At 41.1% G+C, this 21,834-nt stretch overlaps 1 pseudogene across 1 annotated transcript in view; it reads left to right on the plus strand.

Moving 5' to 3' along the window:
* The window catches only part of LOC310824129 (cytochrome P450 3A27-like), a 113,559-nt pseudogene that overhangs the window by 86,744 nt on the left and 4,981 nt on the right, over nucleotides 1-21,834 (plus strand). The window lies entirely within an intron of this gene.

Genomic DNA, 21,834 nt, shown 5'->3' on the forward strand with positions numbered 1-21,834 from the left:
GTCAGAGTTGAGCAGTTAGCACAGCAACATTGTTGCGAAGAGGTTAGATGAGTAAGTAAGATATCTTTGAATGCTTTCATATGTATCAGGCCGAAAAAAAGTATAAATATGATCAGTCTTTTTTCTGATAAAATAGTTGTTGTTTTTTTGTTTAACAGTACCACTTTGTCTGTTTTTCCATTTTCTTGAAGCATCTGCACTCGATTTCCAGCCAGCATCATAGTCATGACAGTGAAAGTGTCCAAACAGGTGACATGAAAAAATATCAAAAGGGGGATGAGGAGAAGAAAGCGGATCTCCACACTGATGAAACATGGGCAGATGAGGAAGATACTAGCGAAAGAAAACAAAAACATGGAGAGGAAAAACTGTCTGTGGAGTATAAGGCAGCTATTAAAGAGATTGACAACATTTGGATGAACTTTCGTTCATCTTGGTCTAATAATGGAAATAGTCTAGTCGTGGTGTGGGCCAGGAGTGACTACAACCTATAATAAGCCTTCTTTACTTTGCTACAGCCATCGCTGGCTGACATTGTCATTCACTGCCATCAACGGAAATCAATGTTTCCCACATTATATTTCATGCCAACGTCAATCAAAAGTAACCTCAAACCAAGTACTGTAACAAAGTGATGAAGGCTTATCAAAGGTTACAGATGCATAGTCTTGAACCAAAATAAGAAAAACATACAATAATGATTGAATGGGTGGACTATGGCTTTAAAAGACCCAGAAAACAACCAAAATATCGTATGATGAAAAGAAAGAGATTCCCCAGACTGATGAAGAATAATGGACAGATGCCAAAAATAGAAATGAGACATTTTTTTTAATATACTGTGAAGAGGAGTAATAAAGGGAGTGGAGAAAACAAGGGAACAAAGCTTTAGTCACAGTGAAAAGGTAATTAGTGAACAGGAGAGAAGTGCCATCACACTTACTTGAGATTTTTTGATCATTTTGAGTTACAATTCTAGTGTTTCTTTTTTGTTCATCTGGTTCACTTTCTTACCTCTGTATCTATCTACAGTTTTCCCGTCTTTTCCAAGGGTAAACAGACCCGAGTTCAATACCCAACAGCCACACTTGGCAGAGTAGACAGCGAACACAATGCAAAGGTGGGCTAATGGAAAACTGTTTTGATAGATTCAACAGTTTAGATTGTAGATTCATTGATAGGTTGGTTGATTGATTTACATTGAGCAGGACCTCTCTCTTTATGTTCCTTCCTCAGATGTCTATCCACAGCTGGACAATGCTAATTTGCTGAAATGAACTGTGTATTAACAGTCAGGAGAATTCAAAAGGTAAGAGGAGACTAACAGCAAAAATATGTATAAAAAGTAGCTTGAGTAGAAGAAATGTGAAACAATAAGCCTACAACAAAAACCAAGTCACCAGTGTGGCTGAAGCCATATTTATTCTGAATGGCCATACCTAACTTGATGGGGCCATATTTTAGGTGTGCTTCTCCTCGGACCATTGACTACCCCAAATGTGTAGGACGTGGCATAAAATTATCTTTACCTGTGTATTGTTGCATCATACAACATCTGTGGCGAGGATATCAGTAATATCCCACTGTAGACAAGTGTTTGTGTTGTGGAAGATGCTAGTTTAGCTTGTACTATTGGCTTTCATGGTGATTATGTAAACTTACCTTTTATTTCTTCATGTGAGACCATACTAGCATTATATAAGAACACATTGGGTATTCTTGGTTATGTTAGCTAAGAGAGGATACTATATTTCAATGTTAATACAACACATTGTAGCTATATGTCGCTATTTCTTTGTTAGATCATCTCTGTGATGTATGGCAAGGCAATGTGTGGATGTGAAACCATATCATTGATTATTGTTTCGTAATCAATGTTTTCACAATCGTACAAAATGTGTACAGGACATGTTTTTAATTTTTTTGGGTTAATTTCATGTTTGCCATGTTTACCTCATCAAGTTAGGAAAAGTCATAAAAAATCTAGCTGAAAAAAGTATGTTAACCATGTTTTTAGAGACAGTAAACATTGAATCGGGTCAAATTAATCTATTGTTAAAGTTGAAGGGTTCTCCCTCGCCAGACTCTCTCTCAATGTGAAGAATTACTTTGATGTATTTGAAAATAATCTTCTACATGCAGATGCATCATTTACTACTATGTAGTAGTTGTCATTCACTCATGGCCTGTCTGAAGGCAACAGGAAGGACTGCAGGGGGAAGATAAAGACATGAGGAGATTTACTAGAATATGTGTTATGCATTATAATATATTAAGAAAATACATCATAATTATCATTATTATAAAATTATAATTACATAATATAATTCCAGGAGATTGTCCCTCTCCTTCTCCTGACTGCACACACACAATCTCTATTTTCATCCTGAGAATGAGTGTGTTCAGTCAAATTTCTAAGAATGTGTCTTCGATGGAATGATACTGTCCGTCCACTAGAGGGCAGTCCAATGCAACTCATCTCATCTCATAGGGTCATTCAGATCAACACTGCATTCAAAAGCAAGTGGTGACCGTGAGGAAATCAAATAAGCATTACACTATGTATGTATATGTATTTCTATCATATCTTTCTCCAGTGAAAATACAACATATGAATTGTAGGTTTGTTTCAAGCGTGCTGCTGTTGGAATGGCTCTTCTCTGTCTCGGCTCTTCTCTGTCCCCCTCCTCCCCAGTCCTTCTCCTTCTCCCTGAGAATTGCACATAACTTGATTTATAGATTGGAATGTTACAATTTCTATTGTGGCTTCTTTTAACAACATAACGAAATAACAAAAACACTCCTTTCAAATAGCCACTGTCGAAGCTGGAGCGGGGTTAATAACACACAATCCAAGATAGAGAAAAAAGCGGAGATCAAAAGTTAGAATTCAAACCAAAATAGCATTTAATATGCATTAACGTTCAACAAAAATATTCTCTGTGGCTCTTCAATGCCATAAATAAAATATATTGACCCCGAATTGTTTCTTTCAATTTGTGACAATAACTTTTGTTAGTTTGCAGTAGCTTGTGGTGATTGTTTGTGGTCAAAAAGCTGTTCCACTTCCCCGTCTAACTCAGATTCTCTCCAAAAACAGGTGCCGCGGCTTTCCACCAATTAAATAGACACCTCCCATAGCAGACCCAGAATCGAAGAAAAAAGAAGAAGAAAATAATAGAAAAAATAATTCACAGGTTCTTGACAGAACAAAAGCATAGATGTAGAGTAGTAGACCGTACATGAAGAGTTTGACTGCAAGACATGGTTATGGTACAGTATAGCACCGTGCTTTGTTAGTCTACTGGGGTAGGCCAGGGCAGTGAACTCACAGGTCCTCAGGGCCTCCTCTGCGTCAGGTTCCTGGTGGTTGACGGCGATGCCCTGGTGTGACCTCTCCTGGAAGAAGGGTAGTCTGTCTACCAGCTCGCCCTCTAGGAAGGCTCCTTCTTCCACCTCCTCCTCCTCCTTTTCCTCCACCACCACCTCCTTCAAATCTTCCTCCTCTCCCCTATCTGGCAATGGCAACTCTTCCTCCTCCTCTGATTTTGGAATGGATTGGACCCTGTGGGCGGGGCTTGCAGACCCAGAGAGGAAGTGACTTCTTTTTCTAAGGGACACAAAGTTGTTGGTGGAATCTATGTTCTTTCAGAAGTCAGAATTAAAGCTCATACCTTCAGAGAGGCGTTCACAACTTTAAAACATTGTAAAATGTAAAAATCTGTGTACAGTACAATGAATTAATTCAAATGCAGTATTTTCTCTCTGCGCTAAAACACATTTCATTCATGTCAACGTACCGATTGTCTTGTCTTTGTTGACCTTCCAGGAGAGAGGTCCCTCATGCACCATCTTCCTCTTGGTGAGATCCATATTCGACAGGAGAATGTGAATCATCAAATCATCATCAAAACTTCAGTTTCTTCTTTTCTTTTTCTGAACATTTTTGGCTTTTACAGAGTAGAAAACAATCATAATGCCTGTTACGACTCCAGATGACAACTCGTCTACGTCTAGGGGCGGTAGAGGAGTCGCAACAAAAAGGTAGTGCCACGGACTTATTGCAGGAATTAAACAGGCACAAACCACAGTGTAAACTATATACAATTATTTATTTCCTCTGGGAAAACACAACACAAGACACACGCCAAGGAGAAAAGGGAACTATGAGCGGTGCCAAAGCAAAGAAATCATAAACAAAGGTGATGTCCTAAACTAGTGCAATAGTAATCTATACTACCAGGGCTATGCTAAAGTGCTATGCTACACTAGACTAGAACATACATGGGGCGGCACCCACTCCTAACCTGGTGAATTGTAACAGAGATGAGCCTACGTGTTGGAAATGTAAACCCATGGGTCTCTTACCTATTCACCTTACCCCTATGGCGTACATTTAACAGACAGACAAATATTGAGAAAAAAACTATACGTAAACAATGACGCAAGTATACCAAAAGAAAACTAAATGTAAATAAGTACGTCGGAGGTTTCGAACAACTAAGCAACAGCGAATCGACAGCAAACATAAGCTACGGTACAACTGGGTCGACTCCCGAGGGGAAGGCCAGCGGAGCTTTTAAATGACACGGACAGCCCTCTGATTGGTCAGGAATGGTGATGACTGATTGGGACGAATGGCCAATTGCTGACGGACACCTGAATGTAGAGTGACAGGTCAAGGGAAAAACAGAAGGAAACACAAAACACAACAAGGAAACGCACATGTAGGAGTGGGAACGTAACAATGCCAAACAAGAATACAAGGCTACGGATAACAGACGCAAGGGAATAACTTACAGAAATTCAAAATAATCAAACAGGAACCTTAAAGGGAAACTTTCTGATTAGAAGTGAATGGGAGAGTAGTGGAGCGCCTCCTCACCTTGAACTATGAGATCATGGGGTTCTCACTCTGCTTCAGTAAGGACAGGTCTAACCGTCTCTGGTAGTCCTCTAGTCCCTGTAAGGATAGGAACGTGCACACACACACACACACACACACACTTATGAGCACTGAACAATCACACATGTTGTCCTGTGGTAAATCATGAATCATTATATTACTAACCAAAACATTGAACATACCACAAAAATAATGACAGGTGCTTGCTAATATGCATTCTGACCAACTTGTGCAGCTCAGTGGCATTCTAAACGACCTGCTCCTTCATTTTAAGCATTTAAATCACAGTCCTGGTTGTCCGATCACAAGTATTATCCGATTACCAGTATCAAGTCCTAATTTACGGAAACAAGTAATATGAGATCGGCACACCCCTCATCGGCATGTGACCACCAATGTTGGGTCTAATCAATGGCGTCTATTCACACGGTCCTGGTTACCTGTTTGTTCTCTGCCTCTTTGACGGCCTGGTTAACATAGTTGAGTATCTTCCTGCAGCAGTCTCCTGTCCTCTTCACCTTGTCCCTCTCCTCCATCTCCTCTAGGGGTCAAAAACAACAACCAAACGTCAACCAGTCATCCATCAACTCATCATCTCATTGTTAATGTGGGCCGATAAGTGCACTACACCAGAAAGTGAGCAAGTGTTTTGAGCTGGAGGGGGTGGGTTGGGGGGTGTTAGGTAAAGGGGGCGGAGGTGCAAAAAAGGGAGGTGAAAGAGAAAGCAGTTTTAAAAAGACAAGGTTTAAAAAGTGTGCAGGTGAGGCGAAAAACACATAGGGGGCTTGTAGGAGAACCTCACCACAGGAACATACATGTATTGTAGTCGTTGTGAAATCGTAGTAGTCTATGGTACGTGTGTACTTGGCTATGCTCTCAAGCAGTAGAGGATACTTGGTCAGCCTCTGCATCTCCACAGGAATGATGTCCTTCAGCTGCAGTCGGCGACACTGGCGGTTACTCTCGGTTATTCTCCGCCGTACCGTGGTGGGCGGACAGAGAGGCGGTCGAAATCCACATGAACCTGCTCAGACAATAAAACTATAGGACACTGGTTAGAAGACCCTAGCCTACCTAACTTGCGGTTACTTTCCTGATTCAACTTTGTGTCTACCTTCTTGATTCAACTTGCTTTACCTTCCCTGGCTCCCCCTTCCCCCTTCCTCTTTCATCGTTAGCTGCTCCGCCTTTTTCTTGTTGTGACCGTCTAATTGTCACCTCAGATTTCCATCCCCAAACCTTCCAATCTACCTTCCGCGACCCGTTCCGTAACTTCTTTATCTTACCAGCAGCATGGTACAAACAGTTGACCTTTTAAAACATTTTCGAAAACATTTTACTGTATTAGTATATGCTGAGTAAAAGTGATTCTTAATTGAAGAGTTTCATGTTTAGGCTCAGACTGATTCATTTCACATTCTAGGGTTCCATATACACTCATACACACATCACACACTCACACAGACACATCTTATACACTCATATAACACAGCACACACTCACACATCTTACACACTCACACATAATCATACAAATATAGACACCCACTCATTCTTACATTCTCACACATACAAATACACTCTCAAGCACACATACATACATGCAAATACACACAGTTGTTGGTTATACCTACGTTTGATTCCCAGGGTATAAGACACCAATTGTGATTAGGATATCTCAAGCTGATTCCAAAGCTGCTTCCTAACATATTTCTTTAATCTCACAGTGATATCCTAGATAACCAATAATACAATATTGTTCTCTTTTGACAAATTGCAGAAAAGAGTGAAAATGAAGACATTTTACAATAACCCTAAAAACAATTACTGCAAAAGGAAAGACAAAAGGGAAAATGGAGAAAGGGATTACCATAGTAACTCCAGTAGAAATATTAGAGAATAAAAACCCTCTTTTGAATAACCAAATAAGAGAGATGTCAGAAAAATGGGAAAAACGAACCAGTAAGAATTATACTAAGTGGCCTAAGGAAGGGACATTTGATGTTGCAGTGTGTAAGGAAATGGGAACACTGGTAAAAAAAAACCCACAAACCTTGAGTTAATTCAAAAAAGAGACAGGAGAAAAGAGAGAGAGAAATAGACCTTTAGATTTTAAAATTGTTAAAACAGTAGGATTCTCGGGACAAGCGCAGTTAATTCCAATGGCAACTCCAGTAAGTCTGAAGATAGGAGACAGAGCCCACAACCCTGCCCATACTGATCTCTGACCAGACACCGGTGAATCTCTTGGGGAGGGATGCATTATGCATGCTGGGGATGAAAATATGGTGTTCCCCAGAAGGTGTATATGTAGATAATACGGCAATAAAGACACAAGAAATACCAATAAATGCAAGCGCAAATGTTTACTGGTTAGAGGAAATAAACCATGAAATAGAGCAAACTTGGTTAAAATGGAGAAAATGTATTGAAGCCCAATTGCCAGATGCACGAAAACCACGATTTGACTACCACTGCACAATGCAGTTTGACTCAAATTGCGACTCCTACCAAGAACAAACTAAAAATGTGGTTGTCCCATTAATGTCACAATACATCATAGTGGGAAAACAGGGAGCAGCTATGAAAATAGATGAATCAGAATTTGTACAAAAATGGTATAATATACCTAATGCTGCTCCTCATGTGTCATTAATGGTAAATAAAGGGTATAGAGCAAGAGACTTGGGACCAATGATGAGAACCGCATTAAAAAGTGACTGGAAAAAAACAAGTAACCCATTGGTAAAACATTCTGCAGACAAGGAATTCATAAAAATAATATGTGTCACGCCTATGAATGGTATACCACAGGAAGTAGCCATATTGGTTAAACAACAAGTTCAGATGAAAGAAAAATCAGATAATCAATTGAGCGATGACATGGAAAAACAGATTCCAGAAAGTCTCTGGTCAAAACATGACACTGACGTGGGCTTAGTAAAATCAGCAAGCCCTATAATTATAAGAACAAAACAGGGCAGTGTATTACCAAGAAAAGCCCAATATCCTATGAAACCTGAAGCTGAGGAAGGAATAAGCAAAACAATAGAGGGTTTGATAGCAGCGGGAGTTTTAGAAAGAATAAACAGCCCGTGCAATACCCCCCTTCTTCCAATTCTAAAAGCAGATAAGTCAAAATGGAGATTGGTGCATGACTTAAGAGCAGTAAATGAGGTGGTGCAGGATTGGCCAGCAGAAGTACCAAATCCTCATACACTGTTAACAAATGTTCCTCCGACAGCCAAATACTAGACAGTGATAGATTTATGCTCAGCTTTTTTCAGTGTACCGTTAGCAGAAGAAAGTTGGTACTTGTTTGCATTTACCTACAGAGGACAACAATACACATACACTAGAATACCTCAAGGGTTCAAACATTCGCCTCATGTGTTCAACCAGGTGCTAAAAGCAGATCTAGAAGACCTGGAGATAAACAGCACAGTAATCCAATACGTGGAAGATTTGATTGGAACAATGTCATGAGGACTCCATAAGAGTTCTCCAAAAATTGGCAAAGGGGGGACACAAAGTGTCAAAAACTAAATTGCAGTATTGCTTACCTCAGGTTGACTATCTGGGAAGAACTATAGCGCATGGGTCAAAAGCAATATCACCAGGACAATTAGAAGGCATAAGTAAAACACCAAAACCAGTAAATGTGGGCCAAATGATGACATTCTTGGGAATGACAGGATTCAGCGGAGATTGGATAGAGGACTATGCGATAAAAACAGCAGCTCTGAGGGTGCTGATGAAAACAGCGGGTCAGCAGAACTTAAGAGCCCCTTTAATATGGACAACAGAAGCTACAATGGCATTTGAAATGTTGAAAAAAGAAATGCAGCTATGCACTATGCCTATGAGAAGGCCTCGTCAATCACAACGGGCTACCCAATAACAATATACACACACATCACAAGACAGTGGAACTGTTAGAACAGGGAAGGTTTGTTCTAACACAAGCTAGGAACCTGTCATATTTGTCGTTATTAACATACCCAGACATCACTATCAAGAGATGTAGCACAGTAAATCCAGCTGAGTTAATACCACTGGCAGATGAAGGGGAAGAACATGATTGTATAGCACACTCGCTAACATTCACCAGGTTAAGACCAGATTTAGAATCAACACCCTTACTATATGCAGAAGAGACATATTTTGTAGATGGTTCATGTTATCGAGATCATTTAGGAAATCATGCAGGGTACGGCATAGTCAAACAAATAGGGCAGACATTCAGCTGTCCACAACCGTGTTCTGCCCAGTTGGCAGAACTAAGGGCACTGACAGAAGCCTGTAAAATGGGGGAAGGCAAATCAGTGAACATTTTTAATGACTCAGCGTATGCGCATGGAGTCTGTCATCTGTTTGGGGCAGTATGGAAACAGAGAGGCTTTTTGAAAAGTGATGGGTCACCCATACAGCATTGTGAGCAAATTAAGGAATTGATGTCGACTATGATGAAACCAAAACGGTTAGCGATCATCAAATGTCAGGCGCACCAGAAAGGCAATGATTACATTATTCAGGGCAATAATGCTGCTGATGAAGCGGCAAAGCGAGCCTCGAAGTGTGAGGTGGCCGTGTTGGCCCCAATGGTATTAATAGAACCAATAACGCAGCTAGAGGATATAATACGCATGCATCGGATTGCAGGGCCATTTGAGCAATCCATGTGGCTCTGAAGGGGGGCGAAGGTGGACTCTACAGGATTGTGGAGATCATATGAGGGTACTATAGTAGCGCCTACTGGGCTACTGGGGATTTTTGATCACTGGTGCGCATGGTTTTGACCATTGCGCAAGGGGGGAAGTTGTGAGAAAGATAAAAAATCCAAGGGTATTGGGCACCCTATGTACAGGCAATGGTAGAAAATGCATTTAAACTTATAGGTTAATTTATTAAAAACATTTAAATTACAAATTTGGTAATGGAATATGGAGACATGATAAAAAAGGTAATTGGGAAGAGATACATGCTTGTTGATATAGATAGAGTCAGAAGATGGGTAGAAGCAGGGAACAGGGGTTACATTTCTAACAAGAGAAGAAATACCCAGATTTGGAATAACTAATGAGATTAGCTCAGATAATGGTGCAGTATGTATTCAGAAAACTGTGAAACAAGTCATACAGCAGTTAAGAATAATGCAAAGATTGGGTTGTGTCTACCATTCACAATCACAAGGAATGGTAGAATGAATAAATGGTACCCTCAAAACAAAGCTGAATAAGATATGTGCCAGCACAAAGCTTAATTGTGTAAATGCCTTGCCACTTGTATTAATGAACTATCGCATGCAGACTAACAGAAACACGAATTTAACACCGCATGAAATGCTTACGGGTCGACCCATGCCATTGCTAACAATAAGAGGACCTTACAAAGGACCACCGCTTGAACAACGCCAGATAGAATTGATACAATATATGAATTGATTAACTGAGATACACAAAGTTATATGTTCACAGGAAAAAGACAAGCAGCTGGAGCCGGAGACACCCCTGCCCAATCCGAGAACTCCAGGAGACCAGGTGTACATCAAAGTCTTCAGAAGGAAGTGGAACGAGCCAAGGAGAGAGGGACTGTACGAGGTAGTGAGAGCCACCCCCACTGCAATACAAGATCGAGGGAGCCTAACCTGGTACCACTAGAACCACAGCACCAGGGTCCCGAGGCAAGAACTCAGGCAAACCAGAGAAGAAGACGAAGGAATGGGTGAGATCGTACAGGAGCACAGAAGGAACGAGGGCACAGACTTTGGGAAATTAGACTGGTTTGACAACATCCTAGGATCATGGGGAGGAATGTTGGCGAAAATGGGAATAATGGTTGTGATAGTGATTGTAGTGTTAGGACTGTTATTTTGTTGTATAATGCCTGTTTTGAGATCCTTTTTTATACAGAGCACAATTAAGCAGATGAGTGTAACCAGAGGGATAGCTCCAATGGCACTCAACAGAATGGGAGGCCAACTAGACCTATATCCTGTTCTCGACTGGGGAGGCAGCAGTGAGTCTTCTGCCCCCTCATCCGATGATGACGAGATCGTCTACACTCCCAGCCAGGACTAGCAAGCGCTAACAGCTACACCTACATGGGAGAAGCATTGCTACAATCCTCAAGAAAGACGAAACCCTGGCCATACAAGGACTATATTCCCTTTGGGAATATTGACAATTTGAATGGACATTGACGTGTTTTAAAGTGTTATGTGTGACAATTATTGTGTGTAGTACTGATAGAATGACCATGTTGAATGTATGCATAGAGACACAATGGGATGGCTATGGATCAGAGACAGGGGATGGTCCCCTGTGTTGGACATAAAGTCCCATTATAGGTTGATGTGTTGTGTGTTGTTTTATTTTTATTAACAATTTGTGTAATCATTTAAATGTAGTTTAGTTATTGCTCATGGGGACGGGTGCTCGTTTGCAGACCTGTAACGTGGTTGCTCAATGATTGGATATGGTGAGAACCGTGGGGGAATTTTCCCTAATGAAAGAATGGGTTTTTCGCCCCCACCTGTAAAGGAGGCGTGTCCCCAGGAGCTAATAGAATGTCATGCTGTTGATGTCATACAGGTTATGTTTACTTCTGTGAGTCGCCTATGTATGTTGTCTTGAAATCACTTATATGTTTTATTGCTGTGTCATTGATGTGGGACTATTAAGTCCCAAAGGGGGGAATATATAGTAAATTTAAAGACAAATACTAGCCTTAGTAATCCCACACCTAGGGGAAAAGGTCACAAGGACACCAGATGGTCCTGGAACATCTCAGAGGGGTGAGATCACTTAGGTGGGGGCTGACTAGGGGGTATGGATGCTTTGAAGTAGAGTGGTATACAGCTGTGTAAACATGATCAGGTGATCTGGGGACAGGATGGATGGGTGATAAACACAGTTGTAAACAGCCAAGACAAAAGGGCTTTAGAAAACAGCCTAGATCAATTAATCTCTACAGTAGACTGATCGGCGCCAAGCCAAAGGGGGCGTAGCCCCGGGATGACGAAATGTAGTTCTTGAATATTATTGGTGTATGTAAACAGGAAGTAGACGTTTGTTGAATGAAGGGTGTTGACCTATGTGAAGTCTATAAAAAGACAGGTAACGGAAGTGAAAAGTGTGTTCAACTTTCCAAACCTGACCCGGCTTTGTTCTCTGTGAATAAAGTCTCTGAATGAATCAACAGCTCTGGTTAACGGTAAGTTATTTCAAAATACCATGATTTAAATTCCACTACATCATTAACGACTGTTTTCCACACGCTTTTTTCATTGCATTGCCAGATAATCAATTGGTCATTGATGCGTCACGAATAACGACAATGCGTCGAAAATTAAAGAAATGTAAACATGAATTATGTCATTACTGTCTAAGCATCACAAAGCTGTATGCGTAAAGGCGTCAGGAAGACATTCTCGAGACTGCACCTGTAGTGTGTTCACTGTATGTCCACAGGAGTGTAAAGAGGATCAGGCTGCCCTGATGATGGAGGCAGCAGGACCGGCAGCTTTCGCAGCCTACACCCCACTCCCACAGAGGACATCAAGACGGGCCAGGCACACGAGAGAGAGGGCCAGAATGGCTAAAGAAAGAAAGGAAGAGAAGGAGGGTTGGAGGAGGGAGATGGAGGAGAGAGCGGAAGAGGTGGAGGGAGCCCAAAACCTTCTGCATAAGGTGAAGGAGCACACCGATGCAGAGAAGGAGAGGCTGAAGGAGGAGAGAGAGAGGGTGGACAAGGACAGAGAAATGGTGGACAAGGACAGAGAAATGGTGGAGAGGAAGAGGAAGATAGTCAACCATCTTAAAGATAATATGGAGAGGAAGAGGAAAGTGTTGGATAGAGACACTGAGAAAGTGAATGAATGCAATGCAATACTCAGTCGCATTCAAAAGACGCAGGAAAATAACAAAAAGGATTTGGAGGAGAGGATTGTCCAGTTGGAAATAAAGGCGAAAGAGGTGGAGGAGGTGGAGAAAGTGACAAAGGAGATGGAGGAGACTTTCCAGAGGGAGATGGAAAAAACAAGAAATGAGATGAAGAGGAGAGAGAAGGAGGTGGAGGAGAGAGAGAGGGTGGTGCAGGAGAGAGAGAAGGAGGTAAAGAAGAGCGAAGAGAGATTAAAGATGAGTGAGAAGGAGACCAAAACAATGGAGGTGATGAAGAGAAGGGTAGAAGAGGTCGACAGAGAGATGGAGAGAATCCTAGAGGAGAAAGAAATGGAGGTGAAACAAGTGAAAGAGAGGATGGAGGTGATGAAATGGGCAGAGGAGGAGAGAGAAAAAGACAGGAATGAGAAGAAGAAAGAAAAGGATATTGAATGGATGAGAAAGGAGTTGGAGGCGATGAAGAGAGTAGAGGAGGTGGAGAGAAAGAAGGAGAAAATCCTGGAGGAGAAAGAATGCGACGTTAAACGTGTGAGAGAAGAGATGGATGTGATGATAAAGAATATGGTGGAAAGGAGGGAGAGGGAAGTGAAAGAGGAGATGAGGATGAAGACAGAGATGGAGAGAGAGAGGGAGAAGATTGAAAAGGAGAAAGAAAAGGTTATTGAATGGATGAGAAAGGAGATGGAGGCGGGTATGAAGAGAGAAGAAGAGATGGAGAGAGAGATGGAGAGAATCCTGGAGGAGAAAGAAAGGGAGGTGAAACAAGTGAAAGAGAGGATGGAGGTGATGAAATGGGCAGAGGAGGAGAGAGAGAGAAACAGGAGTGAGAAGGAGAAAGAAAAGGATTTTGAATGGATGAGAAAGGAGTTGGAGGCGATGAAGAGAGTCGAAGATATGGAGAGAGAGATGGAGAGAATCTTGGAGGAGAAAGAATGTGACGTTAAACACGTGAGAGAAGAGATGGATGTGATAAAGAATATGTTGGAAAGGAGGGAGAGTGAAGTGGAAGTGGAGATGAGAAAGATTACAGAAGATGTCGTGAAGTGGATGAAGACAGAGATGGAGAGGGAGATGGAGAAGATTGAGAAGGAGAAAGAAAACGATATTGAATGGATGAGAAAGGAGATGGAGGCGGGTATGAAGACAGTAGAAGAGATGGAGAGAATCCTGGAGGAGAAAGAAATGGAGGTGAAACAAGTGAAAGAGAGGATGGAGGTGATGAAATGGGCAGAGGAGGAGAGAGAGAGAGACAGGAGTGAGAAGGAGAAAGAAAAGGATTTTGAATGGATGAGAAAGGAGTTGGAGGCGATGAAGAGAGTAGAGGAGGCCGAGAAAGAGATGGAGAGAATCCTGGAGGAGAAAGAAATGGAGGTGAAACAAGTGAAAGAGAGGATGGAGGTGATGAAATGGGCAGAGGAGGAGAGACAGAGAAACAGGAATGAACAGGAGAAAGAAAAGGATATTGAATGGATGAAAAAGGAGTTGGAGGCAATGAAGAGAGTAGAAGTGGTCGAGAAAGAGATGGAGAAAATCCTGAAGGAGAAAGAAGATGACGTTAAACGCATGAGAGAAGAGATGGATGGGATGATAAATAATATGGTGGAAAGGAGGGAGAGGGAAGTGAAAGAGTTGATGACAAAGATTACAGAAGATGTCGTGAAGAGGATGAAGACAGAAATGGAGAGAGAGAAGGAGAAGACTGAAAAGAAAAGAGTAATGGCGGCGAACCTGGAGTTTGCCAGAGAGAGCATGGAGAGGGCTTTCCATAAAGGGAAACAAAATACAGGTATGCCCTCCATTATCTGCTTACAGAGCATTCTAATCATGATCCTTTTGGCTTCTCAAATCACCTCAAAATAATTTAGATTTTATCTATACAAATGATAAGACAATTTTTCTCTTACAGATATTTCAACACAGAGACAATTCTGGAAATCCACAACTATCCCAAACTTACTACCACAATAACTACCCTGCATACTACCACTATAACTACACTTGCCGTTTCAATTCTCTTTCATTAAAGTCATATTCAAAGGCAAACTGTATGTCATGTTTGAAATGCTGTATTTTACAAGTTGCATAGCTGTAAACTATGTTGAGTGATGATGAGTTTAGGAAGAAAAGGTATGTAAAAAATGAATACTCCTGCACACACGATTGTTACCTCTGCTTATTTATTGTGTCGACGTTTCGGTTTATGACCTTTATCAAAACATTTTTATCTGTGAGGTCTGTATTCCTAACACCACAAAAAGACAAAGTGGTGGTGTTTGTGTTTTTTACATTTACAAGTTGAGGAAGAAAAAACATGGCACATGTATGCACATGGGTTAGATTAGAAACAATCTGGGTAAACCTTAATTTGAAGAGGTATGCATGAGGTCTGTTATGTTTTTCTCTATATCCCATAATATTGATTACAATGATCAACATATTTGTACCCTGAAAAGAACCCAAACTGAACAAGTTCCCCATTATAAGTACCTGGGCATTTAGATAGATGATACACTTTTAAAATACATGTTGAAAAAGTGATCAAGAGTTTGCGAGTTAGACTTGTACTTGTTTTGTAAAGAAATGTCTTGCTTCACCTTTGATAATAGGAGGAAGATTGTCTTGGCAACGCTCCTCCCTGTCCGTGATTATGGTGACACAATTTAAAATCACACGACAGCCTCAATTCTTAAACCACTAGACCCGATTTATCACTCTGCTCTGCAGTTCATTTGTAGGCATGTTTTCTGTACCCACCATTGTCTTTTGTATCTGTCTGTGGGTTGGGATTCTTTGACGTTGAGAAGGGCTTATCATTGGATTTCATCTGTATATAAAGCAGTTCTTTTAAAACTCCCATTTTACCTCACATCATTGCTTTTATGGCGACTTAGTGGCGATCAAACTTGCAGCTTGTTACTATTTAATGTGCTACAAGTGATTACAGAATTGAGAAGAACTTTTTAGCTGCTGTGCTCCTCAGATATGGAATGATCTTCAGGCTAGACTGAGGTTGGAGCACTTGGTCCCTTACACTTGTACCATCATCTGCTTTTTAGTGGACAATATATGCAATAAATACCTTTTTTACACAAACATCTTGAATCAGAATGGGTCAGCCCTAGCCTCTTACACAAACAGGGTCAGAGTCAATGGGTACAAAACTGGAGCAAACGTGTGTATACCAAGATACTGTACCTCGACTCCTTTCCATTCCAAAAGAAATGTGTCCCTTTCCCTTCACTCAAATGTTGTGGATGACATGTACATAAAGCCACACACTGATGCAGGTGTGATGTTATGAGAGCTTTAGCATTTAGCATTTCCTGTGTCCAGGCGTTCTATTCACTTCTAATAGGACAAATGAAGGTACACTTGCCTCATAAGGCTCATTCTTGTTTCATTTGTCCTATTAGCTCCTACTGACCTCACTTTACACAGACACAGAGGAGGAGAGACTCAAACTCATTAGAAGTTTATTACTGGATCAGTTTACAAAACAAAACAAAACTGCATGGAGCGTACAGTACAGCAGAGCTTGGAGTACCAGACATGAACACACACATCGGAGCTGTCACAGTGGTATACCTTGGATCACACACAGACACACACACACACACACACACACACACACACACACACACACACACACACACACACACACACACACACACACACACACTCACTCTCTCTCAGGGCTGCATGCGGATAGCTCCATCCAGTTTGATGACCTCTCCATTGATCATGGGGTTCTCAGCCAGTGATGTCACCAGGTGGGCAAACTCTGCAGGGTCTCCCAGGCGCGAGGCGAAGAGCACTTGGCGGGCCAGGAATGAACGCACCTTCTCGGGGTTAACCCGCCAGGAGAGGTGTGGAGAACAGACCTAAGGAGAGGGAGAGAGAGGTTGTCTGATATGGAGAGGAAGGGGGTGGGGGGGAGTGTGTGAAAGAGTGCGTATGTATGTGTGTGTGTTTACTGACTGGGTGCGATGGTGACCACACGGATGTCCATGGGTGCCAGGTCTCGGGCGATTGGTAGAGTCATCCCAACAATACCCCCCTTAGAGGCTGAATACGCAGCCTGACCCACCTACAGAGAGAGAGAGTGAGAGTGAAGGAAGGGGCTGTTGAGACAGTGTTTGTGTGTGTGTGTGTGTGTGTGTGTGTGTGTGTGTGTGTGTGTGTGTGTGTGTGTGTGTGTGTGTGTGTGTGTGCGTGCGTGCATGGTGCAATAGAGGTCTTGGCGATCTGTTGGTTCTTGTGTGTGATTGGCTGATGGTACTGCAGCATGTTGACCTCTTCCTCACTGCAGAGTCTACTACAGTTGGAGCAGTCAGAGAGCACAGCCTGGGCCCCTGCAACCAAACATACACCCTGAAATATGGTTTGGACAAAGGATCCCAATGTCAAGATAATATTGCTGTAGGGAGGTTACTCTATGACACAATACCATGTGGAAATGTCAATGATTTTCTAAAGATGAGTGGATAGTGGATAGTGGATAGTGGATAGTGGATAGTGCCTGGTGGGGTCGCAGACTTCAGGCAGATTGTTGACCTAATACGAAACATTAGTACTTTATTTGGACATTATATGATACTTTTGAAGCCCTGAAATAGTGGGAGTATGTTTACAAATGTTTTTTTAAAAACCCATTGAATTAAAGTTGAGAATCTCTACTTTGACCCCATAATAATTGTTTGATTTCAAATCCAAGTGTAGAGCTAAAAGAACAGAAAATGCTTCCTCTTTCCAATACTTATGAAGAGCACTGTATTCATGTTAATCAGTTGCTTCATTACTGTAATATGTGATGTTGTTTTGAACTAGTATTTTGAAATTGTTTTTAGGAGCCAATGATATAAAACAAGTGCATACATGTAAAGAACATAACACATTTTTAGAGGAGTTCAAATATGTAAAATTCAGTATTACTCGAAAGAAAATATTTGCCCAAAAATATTTGCCCCATAGTCCTTCTTGAATCAATGGGTCTGCAAACTATTAAAACCCGATAGGGATCAAACAGGCAGCAACTATTAGCAGGATGTTAAGATAAAGGCCGACAATAACATCACTGAGTTTTGCCCTCTGCGCAGGGATCCCCTTTCAATCATTCACTAGCCATGGCTTCAACTTCACCTCTCACATACTCTTTCGCCTGTGTTTCATGATCTGAAACACAGGTGTCATGACGGGATAAAATAATCACTTCAGCAGACGTGTCCGGGGTTACTCAGAAGAAGCGATCTGTAAAGATGGGTTACCTTCCGTACTTCTCCACCGAGACATGAACTCTCCTTGCCTTACTCATCACTCTGATCGTAGTGTAAGAAGTTTTAATAAAAAATATTATTTGTTAGTTAGTTAGTTGTGATAATACACACAAATGATAGTATTGATAATTACAGTTATCTAACAGTTTCAATGATACCTATGACTTGATCGTTTTGCTTTTGTTTCAAGTCAGATTGTTGATTTATATTTGTTCCGACCAGGTATGGATACTGGCCATATGGAATATTCAAAAAACTAGGCATTCCTGGTCCTAAACCCATCCCTTTCCTCGGGACGATAATGGGATATAAGAAGGTTTGTAGAGATTAAGCCCATAAACAACAACATTGTAGACTCATCCATGATGTGTGTTGTTGTGGTGAAAGCCATGGGAGCTGAATATGAATTGTTTTACCCAGAAAAATGGGCAATAAAGCTTTTGAACGAAAACGAAAAGAGAGGAGTGGGAGCCGGTCTGTAGTGGAAAAGGGCCATCATAGACTAAGCCACAATTCAGGTTTATGACAAGCATTTATGAACTGGCTATTTTTTTGTTTTGTTTTTTTGTTCCCAGGGTGGTTTCACCAATTTTGACACAGAGAGCTTCCAGAAATATGGGAAACATATTGTGGGGGTGAGTCTGCTAAACTGATCCTGGTTATTGTTAACTATGATGGATATATATATCTCTCAGTGTCTACAGTATACACTCTTAAACCAGGCGGACACTGTGCGATTTTCACAAACACAGACGATCCAACCGACGAAATGGTCTCATACACCAAGACAAATGATCTGTCTTGATGCAAGTACACTGCCCAAGCAACAATTTCATGCTTCCACATTAATAATTTGAATCTGTTATTGAGCGATTTAAGTTTTAAGCTTTTAAGTATTCTGTAGTATGGTCCCAAACACAACTTGTGCGTTGCCAATGTTTGACAACATCCTGGATTCTCATTGGTTGAGGCTCCTATATTGCCTCTGAGCACGTCTCAAACTGCATGAATAAAGAGGAGCCACGACATGTCAGAATTCAAATCGGAAGTGATTGTGTCTTCCCTCCATGTCATTGAAAGGGCAAAAATGTAATTAAAAAAATAAAGAAAAAAAGGGTTCTAAAAGGATTCTTTGGTTGAATAACTCTTATGGGTTCCATTTGCAGTGCCCTGCGTAAGTAATGGGACAAGCATTTTTTCTTCTTTTGCATTATGCAAATGTCCAAATTAAGCACTCATGTTTAGTATTTGGTCCCCAAATACTAAACATGTATTTGTATGCAAAAGTGCAAAAGTCTGTGACCCATTGACCCAACCAGACGCTGGGTATCTTCTCTGGTAATGCTCTGCCAGACCTATATTGCAGCGATTGTTGTTTGTTTTTTTAGGATGTTTTGCCCTCCTCTTCAGCAAATTAAATGCATGTTCTATAGGATTCTATAGGATTCACTTTTTGGCCCTGAATAATTTCCTAGTTGCTATGGCAGTATGTTTTGGGTCATTGTCCTGCTGTATGGTGAAATGCCGTCCAATGAGTTTGGAGCAATTAAGTAATTAAGTTGTACTTGGACTGACAAGATGTTTCTGAACACTTCTGAATTCATCTTCATCAAAGGAGACAAGTGAGCCAGTTACAGTGGAAGCCATACATGCCCAAGCCATAACACCCCCTCCCCCATATTTCACAGATGATGTGGGATGCTGTGGATATTGGGCAGTTCCTTTTTTTCTCCACACTTTACACTTGCCATCACTCTGGTACATGTTTTTCCAGAACTCTGCAGGCTCTTTTAGGTACTTTTTAGCAAACCGTAACCTGGCCAGCCTGTTTTTGTGGCTAAGTAGTGGTTTGCACCTTGCAGTGTAGCCTCTGTAGTTCTGCTGGTGAAGTCTTCTGCGGATGGTAGTCTCTGACTCATTGACGCCTACCTCCTGGAGAGTGTTCCTAATCTATGGGGCAGTTTTTTTTTGTTTTTTTTTTTAAATTATGGTGAGCATTTTTTGGTTATCCACTGGAAGTCTTCCTTGCCATTTGCGATTTCTTAGCTCACCAGTGCTTTCTTTCCTTTTAATGAAGTTCCAAACTGTTGATTTTGGTAGGTTTAAGGTTTTGGCTATGTTTCATTTTTTTCTGATATTTCAGCATCATAATGGCTTCCCTGACTTTCAATAACATCTCTTTGGTCCTCATGTTGACAAGACACCAATAGCAGACTGCACAAATTATGTGATGGAACACACCTGACGAACACACCTGTCAAGCCAATTGTCCCATCACTTTAGTGTAGCCTGAAATAGGGGGATTATGCATAAAAATGTTGTAATTTCTGAATGATAAACCAATATGTACACAAATAACATCAAATAAAAGATGAGAATCTCTACGTTCTCATTTCAACTCCAAAAAGAAGAAAAAATGCTTCACTGTCCCATTACTTTCGCACGGTACTGTATAACCTTCTGTGGAAAAGGGTTCTACATGGAACCCAAAAGGTTTCTTCAAAGGGAGAGTAGAAGAAGAACCCTTCTAGGTAGCACTTTTTTTCTAAGAGTGCAGGATCTGTGATGGGTCTGTCTGTCTCTATCTACGGTATATATCTGCTTGAATGCCACAGCCTATTTGAGTATTGTTGCTGACCATGTGCATCCCTTCATGGCCACAATTGACCCATCTTCTAATGGCTACTTCCAGCATGATAATGCACCATGTCACAAAGCAAAAGTTGTCTTAAACTGGTTTCATGAACATGACAATGAGTTCAGTGTTCTTCAGTGGCCTTCCCAGGATCTGAATCCAATAGAACACCTTTGGGATGTGGTAGAACGGGAGATTCACATCTTGAAAGTGAACCTGAAAAATCTGCAGGAATTGAGTGATGCAATCATGTCATCATGGACCAGAATCTCAAAGGAATGTTTCCAACATCTTGTGGAATCAATGCCACGAAGAATTGAGGCTGTTTTGAGAGCAAAGGGAGGCCCTACCCAGTATTAGTATAGTGTTCCTCATAAAGTGCTCTGTGAGTGTATATCTCACTATCTTTGTTTTTGCTGGTCTGTAGGATCTATGATGGCCGTCAGCCCATCCTGTGTATCATGGACACAGCCATGATCAAAACCATCCTCATCAAGGAATGCTACTCCCTTTTCACTAACAGGAGGGTAATACGCTAAATTGAAGTTGTTGTATGGGGAAAAAAACATAAGGGCTCCTTAAATAGATAATATCATTGTTATTATAGCATTATTAATATTAGGTTAATCTTGCAGTATATAATAATAATAATTTTTCTAGAATATCTATCTCAACGGGCCTCTGTATGACGCCGTGTTTATCGCTGAGGATGATGCATGAAGACGGATCCGCAGTGTCCTGTCTCCCTCCTTCACCAGTGGGCGGATCAAAGAGGTACAGTCCCATCTCTCCTCTCCTTCTTTCATTCATTCCTTTATACAACACAAATAAATGAATGACTAACAACTCTGACGCGTGTGTGTGTGTGTGTGTGTGTGTGTGTGTGTGTGTGTGAGAGTGTGTGAGAGTGTGTGTGTGATTTGTACTATGTGTATAGTGTGTATTCATTGTTGTTTGTTGTTGTGTGAAGCAGCAACTTTAATTAATTAATCCAAGACAAATTTTCATCCGGGACAATAAAGTATATTTGATCTTATCTTCGATAAGTTCAGTGGTCAGATGACAGAGTATAGAATAATAGTTCATCTTTGGAGTCACTTATTCTTTGACTATATAC

The sequence above is a fragment of the Argentina silus genome, assembly GCF_951799395.1.
Source record: "Argentina silus genome assembly, chromosome: Y".
NCBI lineage: Eukaryota > Metazoa > Chordata > Actinopteri > Argentiniformes > Argentinidae > Argentina > Argentina silus.